The 25,822-nt window shown below is 38.2% G+C and overlaps 1 long non-coding RNA gene and 1 other non-coding gene across 3 annotated transcripts in view; one reads left to right on the top strand and one right to left on the bottom strand.

Annotated features, from left to right (window-relative positions):
* Nucleotides 1-25,822, bottom strand: part of LOC144382370 (uncharacterized) — a 132,993-nt gene that overhangs the window by 90,458 nt on the left and 16,713 nt on the right. The window lies entirely within an intron of this gene.
* LOC118540004 (U6 spliceosomal RNA) lies at nt 18,970-19,076 on the top strand. Its single transcript, XR_004919425.1, has one exon. It is a non-coding gene; the product is annotated as a U6 spliceosomal RNA (small nuclear RNA).

The raw sequence follows: 25,822 nt of genomic DNA, 5'->3' as shown, positions 1-25,822 counted from the left end.
ATAGCAACAAAAAAAGTAAGAATTAGGAAAACTAAACAATGTTGGTCTGTAAGACAGAGTCTTATAAGACAAGTCTTATAAGACAGATAAAAGTTTATCAATTTCACTATAAAATATTACATGATGGTATATCAGTTATCTATTGCTGCATAACAAATTACCTCCAAAATTTAGTGGCTTAAAACAACACACATATATGATCTCACAATTTCTGTGGGTCAGGAGTTCAGTACCGGCTTGACTGGATGGTTCTGGCTTAAGGTCTCTCATGAGGTTGCAGTCAAGAGGTTGGCTGGGGCTGCAGTCATCTGAGGGCTTGACTGTGGCTGGAGGATCTGCTTCCAAATTGGCTCAGGCACATAGTTTTTGGCTAAAGGCCATATAGACATCTCCAAAGAGCTTCAAGATATGTGATACTCAAGGGAGTATCACAAATGATCCAAGAGAGACAGAAAGGATGAAGCCACAATGCCTTTTTATGACCTAGTCTCAAAAGTGCCACACTGTCATTTTTACCACATTCTGTTCATTAGAAGCAAGTCCCTAAGTACTGTCCATGTTCAAGGGGAGGGGCTCCACCTTTTGAAGGGAGGAATACCAAAGAATTCATCAATTATGTTTTAAAACCACCACAGATGATGTACCTACCAAAAGTATTTGGATTGTTTTTCTAATAAAATAAAAAAATTGATCTTTGGATATATAGTCTACTGTCAATACTGAGATAACAAAATTTCTTAAATCGCAAAAATACTGTACCACAAGGGCCTGTTAACTTTTGAGTCATGCATTCACAGTAGTCATTCAACAGGTGTAAGAAAGGAAGAGTGGGAAGATAAAAAGTTACAGCAAGAAATACACAGAAACTATGTTTGGTCAGCATGACTCACTAATGGGAATGCTCCAACATTATCTGACTTGTTTGGAAGACAAAACCTTTTAAGAACAGTGCAATTTAAGGATTTGGACCTGGTCCTGCTTGAGTTTAAAGGGCTTTGCCTTGATCAAGAGCCTCAAGCAGAGGACAGCATAAGAGGATAAATACAAAATATGAAGTCTTTTTTGTATGTATGTGGTGATCATTTCCAACTAGGATAAAAGCTACTTATGAAAGACCTTATCATTCTTTTCTATCTAGTTTACCTGTTCAATAAATGAACTACCTAACTGATACCAAGATAAAGAAACATGGTCAGCCTTCATTTCAAGTACCAATTTATAATAACAAATGCTGAACTAAAGCCCTGGCTTCCAATTCTGCTAGGTAAATAGCTACTGGAGTTCATAGCTCTAATTCTATTGACCTTCTATTAAAAAACTCAGGTTTATGGGCACCTGGATCACTCAGTCGGTTAAGCATTTGACTCTTGATTTCGGCTCAGATCATTATCTCAGGGCCCTGGGATTGAGACCTGCATTGGGCTCCTCCTCAGCAGGGAGTCTGCTTCTCTCCCCCTGCCCCTCCCCTGCTCACACTCTCTCTAAAATAAATAAATCTTTTTAAAAAAAGGCAAACAAATAAACTAAAGTTTACCAGATCCTGGCATTCTCTAATACTTAAAGAGCAAAATCAATCAAGCAACCCTAAAACAATTCTATATTTCTCTAATAAATCAAATGAAAAAATCTCCCAGAGAGAGGAGATAGATTGAGCACATCTGGGACTACTTTCAGGGTAAAGATTCTGTGGATTACTATTTAGAACCAGAGCACAATTACTACAAGCTTCTTATCACATTTAAATGATTTGAATAAACAGTTTGCTTCGGAGATGAGGTCATTCCCATATGGTTATAGACTGGATGAGCTTGTTGACCTTTTCTCACTCCTTGGGAAAGCATTATACATATTTTATTTTTTAAAGATTTATTTATTTATTTATTTGACAGCGATAACGAGAGCAGGAACACAAGCAGGGGGAGTGGGAGAGGGAGAAGCAGGCTTCCCGCGGAGCAGGGAGCCCAATGTGGGGCTCGATCCCAGGACCCTGGGATCATAACCTGAGCCAAAGGCAGAGGCTTAACGACTGAGCCACTCAGGAACCCCTAGTTTTTACATTTTAAAGAATGCTACAGGTAAGAAAAAGAGGAAGGAGAAGAAGCAACAAAAACCGAATGCAGCCCACAGAGCCAAAAATATTTACTGTAAATTGGCCCTTTACATAAATAGCTTGCTGACACCTATGTTCTACTGGACTCAGCTATCATGAAAACATTTCTAGAAATAATATTTTTCAATAAATATAAGACAAATACCATATGATTTCATTCATACGTGGCATTTAAGAAACAAAACAGATTAACATAAGAAGGAAGAAGAAAAAATAAAAGGGGTGCCTGGGTGGGTCTGTTGGTTGAGCAACTGCTTTTGGCTCAGGTCATGATCCTGGAGTCCTGGGATTGGGATCCCTGCTCAGCTGGGAGTCTGCTTCTCCCTCTGACCCTCCCACATCTCATGATCTCTCTCATTCTCTCTCTCTCAAATAAATGAATAAAATCTTAAAAGAAAGAAAAGAGAAGGAAACAAACCATAAGAGACTATTAACTATAGAGAACAAACTGAGGGGGGATGTGGGTGGGGGATGAGCTAAATGGGTGATACCTATTAAGGAGAGCACTTGTGATGAGCACTGGGTGTTGTACATAAGTGATGAATCAATGAATTCTCCTGAAACCAATATTACACTATATGTTACTAGAATTTAAATAAAAACTTGAAACATAAAAATGTGTGTGCATGTGTATATATAATAATTAAGATGTATATACTTCAAAGCCATACTATGGGCAGTTAAAGGGGAAAAAGAATGAGGAAATTGTATTTGAGATAATTCATTCAATAAATATTTGAATATCTACACATGTGCTAAGCACTGGTGATATAATAGTGAACAATCAGATAATCCCTGCTGTCATGGATTGGAAGAAAGTAGTAAGGGAGACAAATAAGAAATTACCATATTTTTAAAAATTTTTATTTAAATTCTAGTTAGTTAACATACAGTACAATATTGGTTTCAGGAGTAGAATTAAGTGATTTATCACTTACATACAATACCCAGTGCTTATCATAACAAGTGACCTCCTTAACAATACTTTATTTGAAAAAGAGACAGCAAGAGTGAGAGAGGGAACACAAGCAGATGGAGTGGGAGAGGGAGAAGCAGACTCCCAGCTGAGCAGGGAGCCTGATGCGGGGCTCGATCCCAGGACCCTGGGATCACGACCTGAGCTGAAGGCAGACGCTTAACAACTGAGCCACCCAGGCACCCCACAAGTGCCCTCCTTAATACCCATCACCCATCTAGCCCATCCCCCACCCACCTCCCTCCATCACTCCTCAGTTTGTTCTCTATCATTAAAAGTCTCTTATGGTTTGTTTCCCTCTCTCTCTTTCCTCTTCCCATAATCTCATCTGTCTTGTTTCTTAAATTCCACATATGAGTGAAATCATATGGTATTTGTCTCTCTTACTTTGCAATTATAGTATTTTTTGATAAATTCAATAATAATGGGTACATTTACAGGGTAATGAGAGATTATAGAAGGGGTGTCAAAGGAAGATTTCCAAAGGAATGACCACCAGGATGGTGAATGAGGAAAAGGAATTAATCAAGTGAAATAGGGGAAGAAAAAAGTATTACAGTTTAAGAGACTTTCATGCAAAGATTCAGAGGCCATATACAGCATTGTGTACTTGAAAATCTAAAGGTCGGGGGCGCCTGGGTGGCTCATCGTTAAGCGTCTGCCTTCGGCTCAGATCATGATCCCAGAGTCCTGGGATCAAGTTCCGCATTGGGCTCCCTGCTCTGCGGGGAGTCTGCTTCTCCCTCTGCCTGCCGCTCCCCCTGCTTGTGTTCCCTCTCTCGCTGTGTCTCTCTCTGTCAAATAAATAAATAAAATCTTTAAAAAAAAAAAAAAAGAAAAGAAAATCTAAAGGTCAGAAGTGCTGGGACCTACCTCGTAGGGAAGTGGGAGTGAAGGTAGAGAACTAAGAAATGAGGCTAGAGATGTATACAGGCATCAGGTCATATTAAGGGTTTTAAATTTTATACTGAGAATAATGAGAAGCTGTGGATAGATTTTAAGCTGAGGAATAACAAAATTTTCATCTTAGAGCACATACTCTAGTGGTATAGAGAATGGATTGGAGGGGACAAGACATAGAAAAACTAGCTAATGAAGTTGGGCATGCCTAACCCATGTGAAAAATGGAATGTACTGGTACCAGCTGGTACCAAGTAGAGCATACTATACCAACTACTGAGTTATTCTCTCTCAGCTCCAAATCCTTCCCCTCTCCCCCAAATCCTTCTATAGTTAGCTTTGTGGTGCTGTCTGCAGAAGAACTTTACTAAATCTGGAATTTATTTGATACGAGATAGGGATGGTATTTCCTATTTTTCCACTTGAACAGCCAGTTGTCCCAACACTCCTTACTGAATAACTCATCAGCCAGTGATCTGAAATGTCATCTATAATCCTATATCAAATGAATCCTTAAAGGTAGAGAAGGCCCTATTTTCTGTTTCATTGATTTACCCACATTAGGACCAATAATACCATATTGTGTATTACTATGACTTTTATTTATTTTATACCTGAATCCTTTATTGATTTTTTTCCTGATTTTTATTTTATTTTATTTTTTATTTTTTATTTTTTTTAAAGATTTTATTTATTTGACAGAGAGAGACACAGCGAGAGAGGGAACACAAGCAGGGGGAGTGGGAGAGGGAGGAGCAGGCTTCCCGCTGAGCAGGGAGCCCGATGCGGGGCTCGATCCCAGGACCCTGGGATCATGACCTGAGCCGAAGGCAGACGCTTAACGACTGAGCCACCCAGGCGCCCCGTGATTTTTTTCCTGATTTTTAAAATTTAAATCCAATTAATTACCATACAACGTATTATTTGTTTCAGGGGTACAGGTCTGTGATTCATCAGTCTTATATAATGCCCAGTGCTCATTACAACACATACCCTCCACAATGTCCATCACCCAGTTACCCCATCCCTCTACCACTCTCCCCTCCAGCAACCCTCAGTTTGTTTCCTATGATTAAGAGTCTCTTATGGTTTGTCTCCCTCTCTGTTTTTTTTTTTTTTTTAAGATTTTATTTATTTATTTGATAGAGAGAGACACAGCAAGAGAGGGAACACAAACAGGTGGAGTGGGAGAGGGAGAAGCAGGCTTCCCGCAGAGCAGGGAGCCCAATGCGGGGCTCAATACTAGGACCCCAGGATTATGACCTGAGCCGAAGGCAGACGCTTAATGACTGAGCCACCCAGGCGCCCCCATTCATATCTTTTTAAATGTTTTTCAATAAAATTTAAAATTTCTCCTCACATCTTATATATATTTTGTTAGATTTATTCCTACATACTTTATTTTTAATGTTATTATAGATGGCATTTTAAACTGTTTTCTCACCATTTGTGGCTGAAGTATAGAAAGTTATTTGATCCTGTATATTGATCTTATACCCAGCCACCTTGCTAAACTCAATTATCATTTCTAATAATTTATGATTATATACTTTGGAGGTCTCTATGAGGATAAGTATATTACCTGTCAATTATTCTTCCTTTTCAGTTCTTATATCTTTTTTCTTTTCCTTGACTTATTGTTCTGTCTAGGACTTCCTGTAAAATTCTGTTTAGAAGTGGTAAAGGATGCCTGGGTGGCTCAGTCTGTTAAGTGTCTGCTTTTGGCTCTGGTCATGATCCCAGGGTCCTGGGATCAAGCCCAAGAGGCTGAAAGGTCGGACTCCCTGCTCAGTGGAGAGTCTGTTTCTCCCTCTGCTGCTCCCTCTCCTGCTCGTGTTCTCTCTCTCACGTGTGCTCTCTCTCTCAAATACATAAATAAAATATTTTTTTAAAAAAAGAAAAAAGGGGTGCCTGGGGGGCTCAGTAGGCTAAGCGTCTGCCTTCAGCTCAGATCATAATCCTGGGGTTCTGGGATAGAGCCCTGCATCAGGCTCCCTGCCCAGTGGGGAGTCTGCTTGTCCCTCTCCCTCTGCTCCTCCCATTCCCACCCCCACTTGTGCTTTCTCTCTCAAATAAACAAAATTTTTTTAAAAAAAGTAGTAATAAGGGCGCCTGGGTGGCTTAGTCGTTAAGCGTCTGCCTTCGGCTCAGGTCATGGTCCCAGGGTCCTGGGATCGAGCCCCACATCAGGCTCCCTGCTCAGCGGGAAGCCTGCTTCTCCCTCTCCCACTCCCCCTGTGTGTTCCCTCTCTTGCTGTGTCTCTGTGAAATAAATAAATAAACAAAATCTTTAAAAAAAATTAAAAAGTGGTAATAGTAGACATTCTTATTTTGTTCCTGGTGTTTAGAGAATTCGTCTAATGTTTTAATGTTGAGAATAATGTTCACTGTAAGTTTTTTATAGATATCCTTTAACAAATTAGGGAAGTTTCCTTTTTAGTTTGCTAACAGCTTTTATCATGAATGGGTACTGAGGGGGGGGGTCCAAGATGGTACCATAGGAAGAGGAACTCACCTCTTCCCACAGACACACCAGATCTATAGTTACAGTTGGATAATTTCCCCCAGAAAAAGATTTAAAAACTAGATGAACTGCTGTGAAAAGGACCACATTGAGATGGGTTGAAGAGACAGAGGCACAGTCTTGTAAAACACCCCAACCCCAGTGCAGCAACACACAACAAGGGGACCTCACCAGACAGGCACTTCTCCTGGGGGTGCAAAGGGTTGGTGTCCTATATTGGTCACTCAGGGGCCTGAGATCTGCACTGGAGAGACAAACCCCTAGAACATGTGGCTTGGAAAACCAATGGAGCTGATGTCCAGGGTCCCAAAGTGCTCCAGGAAACTAAGATTTCCCACTGGAAGGCTTGCCTGCAGTCTCACTCAACCCAAGACCATGTGAAAAAACAGCAGTTGGAAAAGCACCTAGCACAACCCACAAGCAGGAGGGCTATCATAGGCATGGAAGTCCCGCTTGAGGAGTGAGGGGTTCAAGCCCAACACTGGATACCCTCCACCCCGGGGATCTGTACCAGGAAGACAAGCCCCCATAATGTCTGGTTTTGAAATTCAGCAGGGCTTAACTTTGGGAAGGTTAGAGGGGTATAGGAAAATGAGACTCCATTCCTAAAAGGCCCACACACAAATTCACTCTGTCTGTGACCCAGCATAGAGGAAGCAGTTTGAAAAGTACCTGGGCCAGGGGCGCCTGGGTGGCTCAGTTGGTCAAGCGGCTGCCTTCGGCTTAGGTCATGATCCCAGGGTCCTGGGATTGAGTCCTGTGTTGGGCTCCCTGCTCAGTGGGGAGCCTGCTTCTCCCTCTGCCTGCCGTTCTGCCTACTTGTGCTCTCTCTCTAGCTCTCTCTCTCTGACAAATAAATAAAATCTTAAAAAAAAAAAAAAAAAAAGTACCTGGGCTATATATGAAGGAGATTTACTGGCTAATTTTAGGTCATGGGCAAAAGGGACAGGAATCTGTAGGAAATTTCTCTGGGAACAGAAATGCTGGCAGGTGCCATTTTTCTTGCTCTCCTTCAGCCTAGCTGGCCTGACACTGGTGGCTGCCAGTTCTGCCAGTCTTCATCTACCTTGCTAGCAAGGCTGGCTCTGAACTGGCATTCCCCTGCAGACCCACACTGCCCAACCCACCTACCCCAGGAGGCACCCTCCGTAGGGACCAGTGCACCTCCAAAATGACTGCTGCCTGGGGGCAGGGTGCCAGCCCCACTTACCAGCACACCTGCAACAGTCCTAAAGGGCCTTGCAGCCAACCACACCAAGTGCTAACCCTACCCACCAGCATGCTGGCAATAGTTACAACTGAGCCTCTTAGGCAGCCTTGCTGGGAGCCAGCCCTGACCACCAGCATGCCTACAATAGTTGCAGCTAGGTATTGTAGCCAGCCAGGCCAAAGGCCAGTTCCACCCACCAGCAAGCCCACAGCAGTTATAGCCCAGTCACAATGCAGCCCACACAGAGGACACACCTGGAGTGCCTGGTTCTGGTGATCAGAAAGGACTGCACTTCCAAACCTCACAGGATGCCTTCTACAGAAGGCCACTACCTTCAAGACCAGGAGATGTAGCTAACCACAGACAGTCACACAAAATGAGGAGACCAAGGAATATGTTACAAACAAAAGAACAAGACATAGCCCCAGAAAAAGAACTAAATGAGATACAGATAAGCCAACTACCTGATAATGAGTTTGAAGTAATGATCATAAAGATGCTCATTGAACTTGGGGGAGAGTGGATAAACTCAGTAAGAACTTCAACAAACAGATAGAAAAATGTAAAAAAGAAGAAATCACAGCTGAAGAATACAATGACTAAAATGAAAAATACATAAGGGAAGTAGATTAGAGGATGCAGAAGAGCAAATTAGCAATCTGGGACACAGGGCACTGAAAATCATCCATGCTGACTAGCAAAAAGAAAAAATTTAAATGATAATAGGTTAAGGGACCTCTAGGGCAATATCAAACACACTGACATTTGCATTATAGGGGGTCTCAGAAGGATGAAAGAGAGAGAGAAACAGGTACAAAACTTATTTGAAGAAATAATAGCTAAAAATTTCCCTAACTTGGGAAAGAAACAAACATCTAGGTCCAGGACACATAGAGAACCCCAAACAAGATGAACCCAAAGAGGTCCACACAAAGAAAGACACATACTAATTAAAATGTCAAAAATTAAAGGCAGAATCTTAAATGCAAGAGAACAGCAACTAGTTACATACAGGGGAACACCCAAAAGACTATAAGCTGATTATTTAGCTGAAACTTTGCAGGCCAGAAGAGAGTGGCATGATATATTCAAAGTGCTGAAAGGAAAAACACCTACAACCAAGGATACTCTAGCAAGGTTATCATTCAGAATTGGAGAGAAAAAGAGTTTCCCCGACAAACAAAAGTTAAAGAAGTTCATCACCACTAAACCAGCCTTACAGGAAATACAGGAACTTCTTTAAGTGGAAAAGAAAAGGTCATACGTAGAAGTAGAAAATTATGAAAGAAAAAATTTCACTGGTAAAAATAAACATATAGTAAAAGTAGTAGATCAATCACTTATAAAGCTACTATAAAGATTAAAAGACAAAAGTAGTAAAATCAACTATATCCAGAGTAATTAGTTAAGCGATACACAAAATAAAAAAGGTACAGGATCTGAAATCAAATACACAGATTGTGGGCAGTGGGAGAGTAAAAATGTAGTGCTTTTGGACTGTTTTTGAACCTAAGTGACCATCAACTTCAAATAGACTGCTATAGGGGCACCTGGGTGGCTCAGTCGTTAAGTGTCTGCCTTCGGCTCAGGTCATGATCCCAGGGTCCTGGAATTGAACCCCGCATCAGGCTCTCTGCTAGGCGGGAAGCCTGCTTCTCCTTCTCCTACTCCCCCTGTTTGTGTTTCCTCTCTTGCTGTGTCTCTCTCTGTCAAATAAATAAATAAAATCTTAAAAAAAATAGACTGCTATATACATATGGTATTATATATGAACCTCATGGTACCACAAACCAAAAGCCTATAACAGACACATAAAAAATAAAAAGAAATCTAAGCATAACACTAAAGAAAGTCATCAAACCACAAGGGAATACAGCAAGAAAAGGAAAAAGGAACAGAAAACTACAAAAACAACCAAAACAATTAGCAAAACTGCAATGAGTACATACCTTATTTTAAAGGTAAATGATTGGGGCACCTGGGTGGCCGATAACTGCTATCTGACTTGCTTACACCAAGCCCCATCCAAGCATGATTTGGTGTATCTGCCCTTCCCAGTCATGCTTGCCTCAGTACCAGTGCTTTGGGCCCCCTTCCCCAGAAGACTGGCACAAACTCCACCAACACTTTGTGTCCCCACCCACGTTTTGCAGGACGTCAGTTCCAGCAATGGAGGCAGGTCTCATTTTGCAAGCAGAGCAGCACACACCTTGTTAAAATGTGCCCCACACAGCCAGGGACAAAACACTGCCCACAACAGGCAAAGAGAGTCTCTGCAGACAACTGTACTAAAGGAAAAAGCAGCTAAGACTCAAAAGCAGGGTAAATGAGACACATATGGGAGACACTTCCTGAAATACTAGGTCCTGGGGAACAGGGAACACTGCATTACAGGGCAATACAGGACTTCTTCTTCATAAGTCCATTACCTTTAAGAGCAGGAGATGTAGCTGACTCTCCTAACACATGGAAACAGAAACAGAGAGTTAGACAAAATGAGGAGACAGAAAAATACATCTCATATAAAAAAAAAAAAAAAAAAACAGGACAAAACCATTCCATGACCTAAGTGAAACAGAGATAAGTAATATGCCTGATAGAGAATTCAAAGTAATGTTCAAAAAGATACTCAGTGGATTTGAGAAAAGAGTGGAGGACATCAGTGAGACCCTCAATGAAGAGTTAAAAAAGAACCAATCAGAGATGAAGAATACAATAAATAAAATTAAAATACATTGATGGAATAAATAGTAACCTAGAGGAAGCAAAAGAATGAATTAATGACCTGGAAGACAGAGTAAGGGAAACTAATCAAGCTGAACAAATGAGAGAAAAAAAGAATCATGCAAAATGAGAATAGACATAGGGAACTCAATGACTCCACCAAGCATAATAACATTTGCATTATAGGGATCTCAGAAGAAGAGAGAAAAAAGGGGGTAGAAAATTTATTTGAAGAAATAATAGCTGAAAGCTTCTCTAACCTGTGGAAGGAAAGATATTCAGATCCAGGAGGCACAGAGATCCCCCAATAAGTTCAACTCAAGGAGGTCCACACCAGGACACATAGTAATTAAAATGGCAAAAAGTAGTGATAATGAGAGAATTTTAAAAGCAGCAAGAGAAAAGAAGACAGTTACATACAAGGGAAACCCCATAAGGCTATCAGAGGATTTTCCAGCAGAAACTTTGCAGGCCAGGAAGGAGGAGCAAGATATATTCAAATTGCTGAAAGGGAAAAATTTGCAGCCAAGAATACTCTACCCAGGAAGGCTATCATTTAGAATAAAAGGAGAGATAAAGAGTTTCTCAGACAAAAACTAAAGGAGTCCATGATCAATAAATCAGTGGTCATGGAATATTAAAGGGGACTCTTTGAGGGGAAAGGAAAGACCATAAGTGAGAGTATGAAAAGTTGGAAGCACAAACGCAGTAAAAATAAGTATATCTGTAAATATCAATCAAGGAATTGACAAAATTAAATGATGTAAATTATGACACCATATACCTAAAATGCGGGGCAGGGAGAGGAGTAAGAATGGGTTCAAACTTAAGGGACCATCAATTTAATATAGACTGGTATATGCAGAAGATGTTATATACAAACCTAATGGTGACCACAAATCAAAAACCAGTAATAGATATGCAAAGAATAAAGAGAAAGGAATCCAAGTATATCACTAAAAAGCCAACAAACCATGAACAAGAGCAAGAGAAGAAAGGATCAGAGAAAAACTATGAAAAAAAAATACAAAACAAGTAACAAAATGGCAATAAATACATATCTACCAATAATTACTTGAATGTAAATGGACTAAATGCTCCAATCACAAGAGAAGGTATCAGAGTGGATTAAAAAACAAGACCCATTTATGCTGTCAACAAGAACTCATTTCAGACCTAGAGACATGTATAGATTGAAAGTGAGGGGGGTGGAGAAACATTTATCATTCAAATAGATGTCAAAAGAAAGCCACAGTAGCAATATTTATATCTGACAAAATAGACTTTAAAACAAACACTGTAGGGGCACCTGGGTGGCTCAGTTGGTTAAGCGTCTGCCTTTGGCTCAGGTCATGATCCCAGGGTCCTGGGATCGAGCTCCACACTGGGCTCCCTGCTCAGTGGAGAGCCTGCTTCTCCCTGTCCCTCTGCTGCTCCCCCAGCTTGTGCTCTCTCACTCTCTCTCAAAGAAAAAAAAAAAAAAAAGACTGTAACAAGAGACAAAGAAAGACACTATGTAATACAGAGGAAAATACAACAAGAAGACATAACAATTAAAAATATTTATGTATTCAACATGGGAGACCCAAATACATAAAATGGGTAATAATAAACACAAAGGAACTAATCTATAGTAACACAATAATAGTAGGGGACTTTAACACCCTACTTACATCAATGGACAGATCATCTAAACAGAAAATCAACAAGGAAACAATGGCTTTGAGTGACACTGGACCAGATATATTCAGAACATTCCCCCCTAAGACAGCAAAATACCCATTCTTTTCAAGGGCACATGGAACATTCTCCAGAATAGACCACATATTAGGCTACAAAACAAGTCTCAACAAATTCCAAAAAATTGAAGTCATTCCAACATCTTTTCTGACCACAACACTGTGAAACTAGAAATCAACCACAAGAAAAAAATCTGGAAAGAGCATAAATATATGGAGGTTAAATAACATGCTATTGGGGCACCTGGGTGGTTCAGATGGTTAAGCGTCTGCCTTCAGCTCAGGTCATGATCCCAGGGTCCTGAGATCTAGCCCCATGTTGGGCTCCCAGATCAGCAGCGAGTCTGTTTCTCCTGCTCCCTCTGCCTCTCCCCCTGCTTGTGCTCTCTCTCTCTAATGAATAAATTAAAAATTAAAAAAAAAAAACATGCTACTAAACAATGAATGGGTCAACCACGAAATCAAAGAGGAAATCAAATATACATGGAGACAAATGAAAATGAAAACACGATAGTCCAAAATCTTTGGGATGCAGCAAAAGTGGTTCTAAGAGGGAGGTTTATAGCAATACAGGCCTACCTCAAGAAGCAAGAAAAATCTCAAATAAACAACTTAACCTCACACCTAAAGAAAAGAACAAATAAAACCTAAAACGAGCAGAAGGAAGGAAATAATAAAGATCAGAGTAGAAATAAATGATATAGAAATTAAAAACACAACAGAACAGATTAATAAAACCAGGAGCTGGTTCTTTGAAAAGATCAACAAAATTGATAAACCTTTAGCCAGACTTATCCAAAAAGTGTGTGCACGAGAGAGGGAATGCAAATAAACAAAATCACAAATGAAAGAGGAGAAATAACAACCAATACCACAGAAATACAAACAACTGTAAGAGAAAATTATGAAAAATTATATGCCAACAAATTGGAAAATGTAGAAGAAATGGATAAACTCCTAGAAACATATAACCTACCAAAACTGAAACAGGAAGAAATAGAAAATTTGAACAGACCAATTACCAGCAATGAAATTGAATTAGTAATCACAAAATTCCCAACAAACAAAAGTCCAGGACCAGAAAGCTTCACAGGCAAATTCTACTAAATATTTAAAGAAGAGTTAATACTTACTCTTCTCAAACTATTCCAAAAAAGAGAAGAGGGAGAAAAGCTTCCAAATTCATTCTATGAGGCCAGCATTACCCTGACACTAAAACCAGTTGAAGACACTACAAAAGACAACTACAGGCAGTATCTCTGATGAAGATGCAAAAATCCTCAATGAAATATTAGCAAATGGAATCTAAGAATAGATTATAAAAATCATTCACCACAATCAAGTGGGATTTATTTTTGGGATGCAAGCATGGTTCAATATTCATAAATCAATCAACATGATACATCACATCAATAAGAGAAAGGATAAAAACTATATGATCATTCCAATAGGTGGAGAAAAAGCATTTGACAAAGTACATCCATTCATGATAAAAACCTGCAACAAAGTAGGTCTAGAGGGAACATGCCTCAACATAATAAAGGTTTTATGGTTTTTATTTTTTTTTAAGATTTTATTTATTTGACAGAGAGAGACACAGTGAGAGAGGGAACATAAGCAGAGGGAGTGGGAGTGGGAGAAGGAGAAGCAGGCTTCCCGCCGAGCAGGGAACCTGATGTGGGGCTTGATCCCAGGACCCCAGGACCATGACCCGAGCTGAAGGCAGACGCTTAATGACTGAGCCACCCAGGTGCCCCATAATAAAGGTTTTATATGAAAAACTCACAGCAAATATCATAATCAATGTTGAAGAACTGAGAGCTTTCCCCCAAGGTTAGGAATAAGACAAGGATGTCCACCCTCACTACTTTTATTCAACATAGTACTAGAAGTCCTACCCATAGCAATCAGACAAGAGAAAGAAATAAAAGGCATCTAAATTGCTAAGGAAGAAGTAAAAATGGCACCATTTGCAGATGACATGATACTATATAGAGAGAACACTAAACTCTCCACCAAAAAACTACTAGAACTGATAAATGGATTCAGTAAAGTCACAGGATATAAAATCAATGTACAGAAATCTGTTACATTTCTATACACTAATAATGAAGTAGCAGAAAGAGAAATTAAGAAAACAGACTCACTTACAAATGCACCAAAAACAATAAAATACCAGGAATAAACTTAACCAGGGAGGTGAAAGACCTGTACTCTGTAAGCTATAAAACATTTATGAAAGAAATTGAAGATGACACAAAGAAAGAAAAAGACATTCCATGCTCAAGGGTTGGAAGAATAAATATTGCTAAAATGTCTATACTACCCAAAGAAATCTATACATTTAATGCAATCCCTATCAAAATAGAACAGCATTTTAAACAGAACTAGAACAAACAATCCTAAAATTTGTATAGAATCACAAAAGACCCTGAATAGCCAAAGCAGTCTTGAGAAAGAAAAAACAAAATCAGATGTATCACAATTCCAGACTTCAAGTTACATTACAAAGCTGTAGTAGTCAAAATAAGATGGTGCTGGCACAAAAATAGAAACATATATCAATGGAACAGAATAGAAAACCCAGAAATAAACCCACAACTATATGGTCAATTAATCTTTGACAAAGGAGGAAAGAATACACAATGAAAAAAAGACAAGTCTCTTCAAAAAGTGGTGTTGGATGGGACACTTGGGTGCCTCAGTCGGTTGGGTGTCCGACTCTTGGTTTCTACTCAGATCATGATCTCAGGGTTCTGGGATCAAGCCCTGTGCCCAGCTCCATGCCGAGCACAGAGTCTGCTTATCCATCTCCCTCCCCCTCCGCTCCTCCCCCAACTTGTGTGCTTTCTCCCTCTTTCTCTCAAATAAATGGATGAAAAATCTTTTAAAAAAAAAAAAGTGTTGGGAAAACTGGACAGCTACATGCAAAAGAATGGAACTGGACCACCTTCTTACACCATACACAAAAATAAACTCAAAATGGATTAAAGACCTAAATGTGAGGCCTGAAACCACAAAAATCCTTGAAGGCAATAATTTCTCTGACATTCGCCATAGCAACGTTTTTCTATATGTCTCCTGAGGCAAAGGAAATAAAAGCAAAAATAAACTATTAGGACTACATCAAAATAAAAAGCTTTTGCATAGCAAAGGGAACAATCAACAAAACTAAAAGGCAAGTTGTTGAATGGGAAAAGATATTTGCAAATGACATTATCTGATAAAGGGTTAGTATCCAAAATATATAAAGAATTTATAAAACTCAACACCCAAAAAAACAAATAATCCAATCAAAAATGGGAAGAAGACATGAACAGACATGTCCCCAAAAAGACATCCAGATGGAAAACAGACATGAAAAGACGCTCATAATCACTGATCACCAGAGAGATGCAAATCAAAATTACAATGAGCTATCACCTCACACCTGTCAGAATGGCTAAAATCAAAAACACAAGAAACAAGTGGTGGCAAAGATGTGGAGAAAAAGGAACCCTTGTGCACTGGTGGTGGGAATGCAGACTGGTGCAGCTACTGTGGAAAAGAGTATGGAGGTTCCTCAAAAAATTAAAAATAGAACTACCCTAGGGGTGCCTGAGTGGCTCAGTCGGTTGAGCATCCGACTCTTGGTTTTGGCTCAGGTCATAATCTCATGGTTGTGGGATTGAGCCCCGAGTCAGGGTCTGTACTCAGTGCAGAGTCTCCTTCAGATTCTTACTCCCTCTCCCTCTTTTTGCCCCTCCCCACTCATGTACACTCTCTCTTTCTAAAATGAATAAATAGGGTGCCTGGGTGGCTCAGTTGGTTAAGCGACTGCCTTTGGCTCAGGTCATGATCCTGGAGTCCTAGGATCGAGTCCCACATTGGGCTCCCTGCTCAGCAGGGAGTCTACTTCTCCCTCTGACCCTCTTCCCTCTCGTGCTCTCTATCTCTCATTCTCTCTCTCTCAAATAAATAAATAAAATCTTTAAAAATAAATAAATAAAATAAAATAAAATGAATAAATAAAATCTTGGGCACCTGGGTGGCTCAGATGGTTAAGCGCCTGCCTTCAGCTCAGGTCATGATCCCAGGATCCTGGGACTGAGTCCTGCATCGGGCTCCCTGCTCCTTGGGAGCCTGCTTCTCCCTCTGCCCCGCCCTCCATCTCTCATGAATAAATAAATAAAATCTTTAAAAAAAATAAAAATAAATAAAACAAAATGAATAAATAAAATCTTAAAAAGAAAATAGAACTACTCTATGATCCATTAATCACACTACTGGGTATTTTTTAAAAGATTTTATTTATTTATTTATTTGACAGAGATAGAGAGCACAAGCAGGGGGAGTAGCAGGCAGAGGGAGAGGGGGAGGAAGAGGGAGAAGTAGGCTCCCCAGTGAGCCGGGAGCCTGATGTGGGGCTCGATCCCAGGACCCTGAGATCATGACCTGAGCTGAAGGCAGACGCTTAACCAACTGAGCCACCCAGGCATCCCACACTACTGGGTATTAACCCAAAGAATACAAAAACACTAATTCAAAGGGACACATGCACTGCTATGTTTATTGCAGCATTATTTACAACAGCCAAACTATGGAAGCATTCGAAGTGTCCATCAAAAGATGAATGGAGGGGTGCCTGGGTGGCTCAGTTGGTTGAGCATCTGCCTTTGGCTCAGGTCATGATCCCAAGGTCCTGGGATTGAGCCCTATGTCAGGCTTCCCATTCAGCAGGAAGCCTGCTTCTCCCTCTCCCTCTGCCTGCTGCTCCCCCTGCTTATGCTCTCTCTCTCTCTGTCAAATAAATAAAATCTTTTTTAAAAAAATAGATGAATGGATAAAGGAGATGTGCTATATATATACATTGGAATATTATTCAGCCATAAAAAGGAATGAAATTTCACCATTTGCAATGACATGGATGGAGCTAGAGAGTATAATGCTAAGTGAGATGTCAGTCAGGAAAAGACAAATACCATATGATTTCAATCATATGTGGAATTTAAGAAAAAAAACAAATGAGCAAAGGAAAAAAGAGGCAGAGAGAGACAAACCAAGAAACAGACCCTTAACTATAGAGAACAAACAGATGGTTACCAGAGGGAATGAGGGCGGGGGGGGATGGGTGAAATAGGTCATGGGGATTAAAGAGTATAACTATCATGGTAATAAGCATTGAGTAATGTATAGAATTGTTGATTCACTAAATTATACACCTTAAACTAATATAACATTGTATGTTAACTATACTCAAATAAAAATTTAAAAATACTGGAAAATGGGACACCTGGGTGGCTCAGTCAGTTAAATGTCTGCCTCCGGCTCAGGTCATGATCCCAGAGCCCTGGGATCGAGTCCCGCATTGGGCTCCTTGCTCAGCAGGGAGCCTACTTCTCCCTCTGCCTGCTACCCGCCCTGCTTGTGTGCTTTCTCTCTCTCTCTGTCTCTCTCTCTGACAAATAAATAAATAAAATCTTAAAAAAAAAAAAAACTGGAAAAGAACCAGTAAGAAAAAAAGATATCGGGGGATGGAATGGATAAAAATGGAAGACCCATCTATATATGCTTCCTATAAGAGACTCACTTCAGCCCTAAAGACACGTACAGACTGAAAGTGAAGAAATAGAAAAAGATATTCCATGCAAATGCAAAAAACAACAAAAAAGCTAGGGTAGCAATACTTATCAGGTAGAGTAGACTTTAAAACAAAGACTATGGGGGACCTGGGTGGCTCAGTCATTTGAGCATCCAGCTCTTGATCTCAGCTCAGGTCTTGATCTCAGGGTTGAGAGTTCAAACCCTGTGTTGGAGCCCTGTGTGGAAGCTACTTAAAAATCAATCAATCAGTCAAAGATGATAAAAAGAGACAAAGAAAGGCATTGCATATGATAAAAGGATCAATCCAACAAGAGACTGTAACAATTATAAATATATACCCAACATAGGAGCACCTAAATATCTAAAGCAAATATTAACAGACATAAGGGGAGAAATGACTTAATACAATAATAGTAGGGGATTTTAATACCCTCACTTATATCAATGGATAGATAATCCAGAGAGAAAATCAATAAGGAAACAGTGGCTTTAAGTGACACATTAGACCAGATGGACTTAACAGATATATACATGCCATCCAAAAAACATCAGAATACACATTTTTTTCAAGTGCACATGGCACATTCTACAGGAAAGATCACATGTTAGGCCACAAGACAAATTTCAGTAAATTTAGAAAGACTGAAATCACATCAAGCATTTTTTCCTACTACAGTGGTATGAAACTGGAAATCAATTAAAAGAAAAAAAACTGGAAAAAACACAAATATGTGGTGGCTAAACAACATGTTCACATCAACCAATGGGTTAATGAAGAAATCAAAGAAGAAATTAAAAACTACCTTGAGGCAAATGAAAATGTAAAGACAACAGTCCAAAATCTTTGGGACACTACAAAAAAAGAAAAAGAAAGAAAGAAAAAGAAAGTTATAAGCCAATATCCCTGATAAACATGGATGCAAAAATACTCAACAAAATATTAGTAAACCAAATTCAACAATACATTAAAATTAAATACATTTACCACAATCAAATGGGATTTATTCCAGGGATGCAATGATGGCTCACTATCTGCAAATCAATCAAACAACATTAACACAATGATGGATACCAATCATATGATTATGTCATTCCTAAATGCAGGAAAAGCATTTGACAAAATTCACCATTCATTCATGATAAAAACTCTCAACAAAGTGGGTTTAGAGGGAACATATCTTAACATAATAAAAGCCATATATGGTGCTCGCTTCGGCAGCACATATACTAAAATTGGAACGATACAGAGAAGATTAGCACGGCCCCTGCACAAGGATGACACGCAAATTCGTGAAGCGTTCCATATTTTTCTGTGGAAAGAGCCGAGATGCCCTTCAACAGATGAATGGATAAAGAAGATGTGGTCCATATATACAATGGAATATTACTCAGCCATCAGAAAAGATGAATACCCAACTTTTACATCAACATGGATGGGACTGGAGGAGATTATGCTAAGTGAAATAAGTCAAGCAGAGAAAGTCAATTATCATATGGTTTCACTTATTTGTGGAATATAAGGAATAACATGGAGGACATTAGGAGAAGGAAGGGAAAAATGGGCGGGGGGAATTGGAGGGAGAGATGAACCATGAGAGACTATGGACCTGAGAAACAAACAGGGTTTTAGAGGGGAGGGGGGAGGGGGGATTGGTTAGCCCGGTGATGGGTATTAAGGAGGGCACATACTGCATGGAGCACTGGGTGTTATACAAAAACAATGGATCGTGGATCACTACATCAAAAACTAATGATGTATTGTATGGTGACTAACATAATAAAATTAAAAACTACAAAAAAATTAAAATAAAAAATAAATAAATAAAATAATTAAAAAAAAATAAAAGCCATATATGACAAACCCACAGGTAACATTATACTCAACAATAAAAAAAAAGTCTTTTCTTTTAAGATCAGGAACAAGACAAGGATGCCCCTCTTGCCACTTTTATTTAACATAGTACTGGGAGTCCTAGCCACAGCAATCAGATAAGAAAAAGAAATAAAAGGCATCCAGATTGATAAGGAAGAAGTAAAATTCCCTGTGCAGATGATATGATACGATACATAAGAAACCCTAATGACACCAGCAAAAAACTATTAGAATAATTAATATACAGAAATAAGTTGCATTTTTATACACTAATAAAAAAATATCAGAAAGAGAAAAAAATAATCCCATTTATAATTGCATCAAAAAGAATAAAATACCTAGGCATAAATTTAACCAAAGAGGTGAAAAGACCTGTACTCTGAAAACAATAATTGATGCATTGATGAAAGAAACTGAAGATGACACAAATAAATGGAAAGACATACCATGCTCAGGGATTGGAAAAATTAATATTGTTAAAACATCCATACTTCCCAAAGTGATCTACAGATTCAATATAATCCCTATGAACATACCAATAGCATTTTTCACAGAACTAGAACAAATAACAGTAAAATTTGTATGAAACCACAGAAGACACTGAATAGCCAAAGCAAATGTGAGAAAGAAAAACTTGCAGGAATCACATGCCAACATGTCAAACTATACTACAAAGCTATAGTAATCAAAACAGTATGGTGTTGGCACAAAAATAGATACATATATCAATGGAACTGAAGAGAGAGCCCAGAAATAAACCCATGCTTATATGTTCAATTAATTCAATTAATCTATGACAAAGGAGGCAAGAATATACAATAGAGAAAACAGTTTCAATAAATGGTGTTTGGAAAACCTGACAGCTACATGCAAAAGAATGAAACTTGATCACTTTTCTCATACCATATACAAAGATAAAACAAAATGGATGAAACACCTAAATGTAAGACCTGAAACCGTAAAACTCCTAAAAGAAAACATAGGCAGTAAACTCATGGACATTGGTTTTAGCAATAATTTTTTGGATCTGCCTCCTCAGGCATGGCAACAAAAGCAAAAATAAACAATTGGGACTACATTAAACTAAAACTCTTTTGCACAGCAAAAGAAACCATCAACCAAATGAAAAGGCAACCTACTGAATGAGAGAAGATATCAGCAAATGATATTTCTGATAAGGGGTTGATATCCAAAATATATAAAGAACTCCTAAAATTCAACACCAAGAAAAACCAGACAATCCAATTTAAAAATGGGCAGAGGGCCTGAATAAACACTTTTCCAAAGAAGACATACAGATGGCCAATAGGTACATGAAAAGATGTTCAACATTATTAATCATCAGGGAGATGCAAATCAAAACTACAGTGAGATACCACCTCATACCTGTCAGAATGGCTATTATCAAAATACAAAAAATAGCAAATGCTGGCAAGGATATGGAGAAAAGGAAACCCTTGTGCACTATTGGTGGGAGCAATTGGGAGTAAATTGGGAGCAGCCACTATGGAAAAGTGTGGAGATTCCTCAAATATTAAAAATAGAACTACTGGGGTGCTGGGTGGCTCAGTCAGTTAAGCATCCAACTCTTAATTTCAGCTCAGGTCATGATCTCAGGGTTATGAGATCAAGTCCTGTGGGGGGCTCCACGCTGGGTATGGAGCCTTCTTAAAACTCTCTCTCCCTCTCTCTCTGCCCCTACCCCCCTCTCCCTCTCAAAAAATAAAAATAAAAATAAATGGAACTACTATATAATCTAGCAATTACACTTCTGGGTATTCACCTGAAGAAAATGAAAACACCAATCCAAAAAAAGATATATTCACTCCTATGTTCACTGCAGCATTATTTATAATAGCCAAGATATCAAAGCAATCTAAGTGTCCACAGATATATAAATGGATAAAGAAGATATGGTGTATACACACACACATGAATATTACTCAACCATAAAAAAGGAATGAAATCTTGCCATTTGTGACAACATGGACAGATCTAAAGGGTACTATGCTAACTGAATAAGTCAGAGAAAGACAAATACCATATGATTTCACATATATGTAGGGAAAAAACCGAGAAATACTCATAAATACAGAGAAGAAACTGGTGGTTGTCAGAGAGGAGGGGCAATGGGGACATGGGTGAAATAGGTAAAAGGGATTAAGAGGTACAAACTTGCATTTATAAAATAAATAAGCCACAGGATATAAAGTATAGCATAGGGAATATAGTCAATAATATTGTAACTTTGGTGATAGATGGTAATTACACTTATTATGGTAAGCATTTGTAATGCATGTAAGTGTTGAATCACTATGTTTGTATACCTGAAACTAATATAACATTGTATGTCAACTACACTTCAATTAGAAATAAACAGAAAAATATTACAAAGAAATAAAAAATTAAATTTAAAAAAATGAATGGGTACTGAATTCAAATGTTTGTTCTACCTCTATTGAGATGATCATAGCTTTTTCCCTATTATTCTGCTAATATGATAATTTACATTGAAAGTTTGTTTTGTTTTCAATGTTAAACCACCCTTGCATTCCTGGAATAAACTCAACTAGACCCTGGTATTATCTATTTAATACACTGTTGGATTCAGTTTACTAGTAATTTACTTAGAATTTTTGTGTCTGTGATAATGAGATTGGCTTGTAATTTTCTTTCTCTCCCTATCTGGTTTTGGTATCAAGGCTATCATGGTTTTATGTAAAGAGCTGGTAAATATTTCTACTTTTCCTATGTTCTAGAAAAGTTCATGTAAGATTTAACTAAGCTAGTCTTTGAAAATAAATACATAAATACATAAATAAATAAATTATAGGTAAGAAGTTAGTCTTTGAAAATATGGAAAAACACCTAAGTAAAGCTATCTAAGTCAGGTGCTTTAATCACTGACTGAATTTATTTAATGGTGCTTTCAGCAGCAAATACCAGAATATCCATATAACAACGGCTTAAACAATAAAGATATTTAATTATTTCTTCTAACTAGAACTCTCTCTAGAAAAAAGTGTTAACAACTGAGTGTTTTTCTTACTCTTGAGGGTGTTGCATATGAGTGATACTATAACAGAAAGTGTAAAATGTTTGTATATCCAACTGAGCAGGCTCAAATTTGTACATGAACCAAAGGAGAATAAGGAATGAACTTTTGGAAATCAAACAATAAAATATTATTTGATAGGTGTTATAGTCTAAGTTAAACATAAATACATAAATGGGAATATATTTTATATATAGAATCAGACAAAGAATTCTGTATATTTTTGTGTCTGAGATAGATCCAATGCACTATACAATTAAATTTTGGTACATGTGAAAAAACAGAATTAGTGACTTTGAGTTCTAATCCTAGCTTGCTTTCCTTATGACTAAAGTATTAAGGTCCAAATCCTGTACTTTTGTATTCTCAGGGCCTCATACAGTACATAAACAATTTATAGAAAGTCCGTTCTTCATTAGAATAGGAATACTGATACACACATAATAAAGTTAGTATGATCAGTCTGATTGATTGAGAGTATTTTGTGTTTTGGCAGATAGTCTTAAAATAGGAATTGGTAATTTTTCTGCAATATCCCAAACGTACATTAAGATAATTGTACACACAACTGAGAATCTGTTGTTTGCTAACAGTGATGTCCAGATCTTCTCAATAAATAGCTAGAACATTTTAAAAAGTTTTTTCTGCCTTTAGGAATGAAGTTAATTGTGAAAGGGCAGGTATGTTGGGGAGCAGGGAGGTGTAACCAGAAGCAAATATCTCTTAAATTAAGCAGTACCACTATCTCTTTCACAGGATAAAGGTGGGAGGAGGTAAAGAGGGCCAGAATCTGGTAATTTAAGGTGACAGGCACTAAGAAAAAGTGTCTTTGAATTTAAAAGCTACAGCAAGAGAGAACATAATTAAATTACACAAGGACAAAGAAGGGTAGAGAAAGTCTAAAGGGTGTTCTCAGGTCAGCCTTCCACTACAACTGAGTACTGTTCTCACAGAGTTCCCTAGAGAGTCTTCTACCATCAAGTGACATTTGAGGTATTAAACATGTGAGATAGGATTGGACACCTTGAGCATATGATCCTTAAGGGGTTGACAGCGCATACTTCCTGCTGAACTAGTTTCTTATCCTAGAGTCTGATCCCTGAGCTCAGATGTTCTCCTGTTTTCCAGTACTCTACAAATTTCTATCATTTTGTTACTAAAAGAAAGAGGAAGAACCAACAGATCAGCTTCTGCTGTGGGGTATGCAAGTTACCTCCAGAAAATTAAGTCTATATGAGGAAGGACTCGGTGAAATGGAAAAGGAATCTAATATTTATTCAGTGTATTATATGCTAAGCAGAGTACTAGGTGTCATTTAATTTAATCTTCACGACAACACTGTCACCCAAGTATTATTATTGCCAAGGTAGAAGCTGAGATTTAGAGAAGCTAAGAAACTTGCCCCTTGACTCATATTAAGAAGTCAAAGAGATGAAATGCAAATGAATTCTGACTCCAAAGCCTATGCTCCAGCAGCAGAGCAAGGAATTCCTCCTAGCTAAGTGTTAATGCATGGGTGTTTCCCTCCTTCTTAATAATGCATCATCTCCCTGGTTCTGTAACATTTCTACAACAGAGCGACTTTTTACTGAAACAATTTAACATTCTGCAAACTAAAAATTTGACAAAAACCCAAGGGCTTATGAAGTTCAGGAATTTTAGTATACATGTATTTAAAATCCTAAAAGATTGAAAGGAAGTATACTAATCTGCCAACAATAAGTTTTTTAAAAAGGAAAATCACTTCCTCCTTCATTTATTGTAAATTGCTTGGAAGCAGAAGTCAGGAAATCCCCTTCCTTGATTTGTGGTATTCATGGTTGTTATTCCCAAAGAACAGAATTTATTCTGCTTTATCCTCTGAAAATTTCAGTATTTTTTTCATTCTTCATTAATAGAATATAGTTTTGGTTGCTTTAAAGATTTCTGCATGACAAGAGTTTATTTTACTCCCTCTTCTACATTCTGAGAAAATGAAGCTATAAGCAAACAAAGGATGCCTAATTACTTCTTATACATTAAAAAAATGTATATTCCAGGGGCACCTGGCTGGCTTAGTCTGCAGAACATGTGACTCTTGAGCTTGGGGTTGTGAGTTTAAGCCCCATGTTGGGTGTAGAGATTACTTTAAAAAAATGTATATTCCCTACAATGATAACTTACTATCCTAGGAATTACTTATGGGAAAATACCTTTAATACACATATACGTTTCTGGTTTGAGTAGTAGTTGGGAAGAATGCAAACTGTTCACAGGTATAGGATTCAGCCTTTTTCCATAATACCCAAGAATAACTTCAGAATACTTTTTACAAAAGTAAAATAAATTTTCATTACTGAAAGATTGCTGTTGACACATAGTTTAATGGAACAGAATAGAATGTCCAAAAGTAGATCAACACAGGGCGCCTGGCTGGCTGTCAATAGAGCATGCAACACTTGGTCTCAGGGTTGTGAGTTCAAGCCCCACATTAGGCGTACAGCCTCCTTAAAAAAATTAAAAAAGAAATAAAATAGACCAACACAAATATATTCATTTAATATACAAATGAATTACAAAAATAATTTAATGGGGGACAGATAGCCTTTTCAATAAATGGTGCTAGAACAACTGGGTATCCATATGGAAAAAAGCCTTGACCCTTATCTCACACCATATGCCAAAATATTAACTTGAAATGGATCAGAGACCTATAGGTAAAAGCTAAAACTATAAAACTTCTAAAACTATAAAACATAAGTGAAAATCTTTACAACCTTGGGTAAGACAAAGATTTCTTAGAATAGAAAAAGCACAAGCTATAAAAGAAAAAATTGATAAAGTGTACTTCATCAAAAGTTAAAACTATTTTTTGAAAGATACTATTAAGAAAAATTAAGAAACACCATACATGATCTCAGGGTCCTGGGATCGAGCCCTACATTGGGCTCCCTCCTCAGTGGGGAATCTTCTCCCTCTGCCTCCTCCCCCCTACTCCTGCTCCCTCTCTCTACCTCTCTCTCTCAAATAAAATAAATAAAACCTTAAAAAAAAAAAAAAGAAAGAAACAGATCATATACTGGGAGAAAATACTTTCAAAGCATGTATCTAATAAAAAATTATATCCAGAATATGTAAACAATTTTTAC

This window comes from Halichoerus grypus, chromosome 6 (assembly GCF_964656455.1).
Source record: "Halichoerus grypus chromosome 6, mHalGry1.hap1.1, whole genome shotgun sequence".
NCBI lineage: Eukaryota > Metazoa > Chordata > Mammalia > Carnivora > Phocidae > Halichoerus > Halichoerus grypus.
Note: the sequence above shows the minus strand (reverse complement) of the source record. Positions and strands in the feature narration are given on the sequence as shown.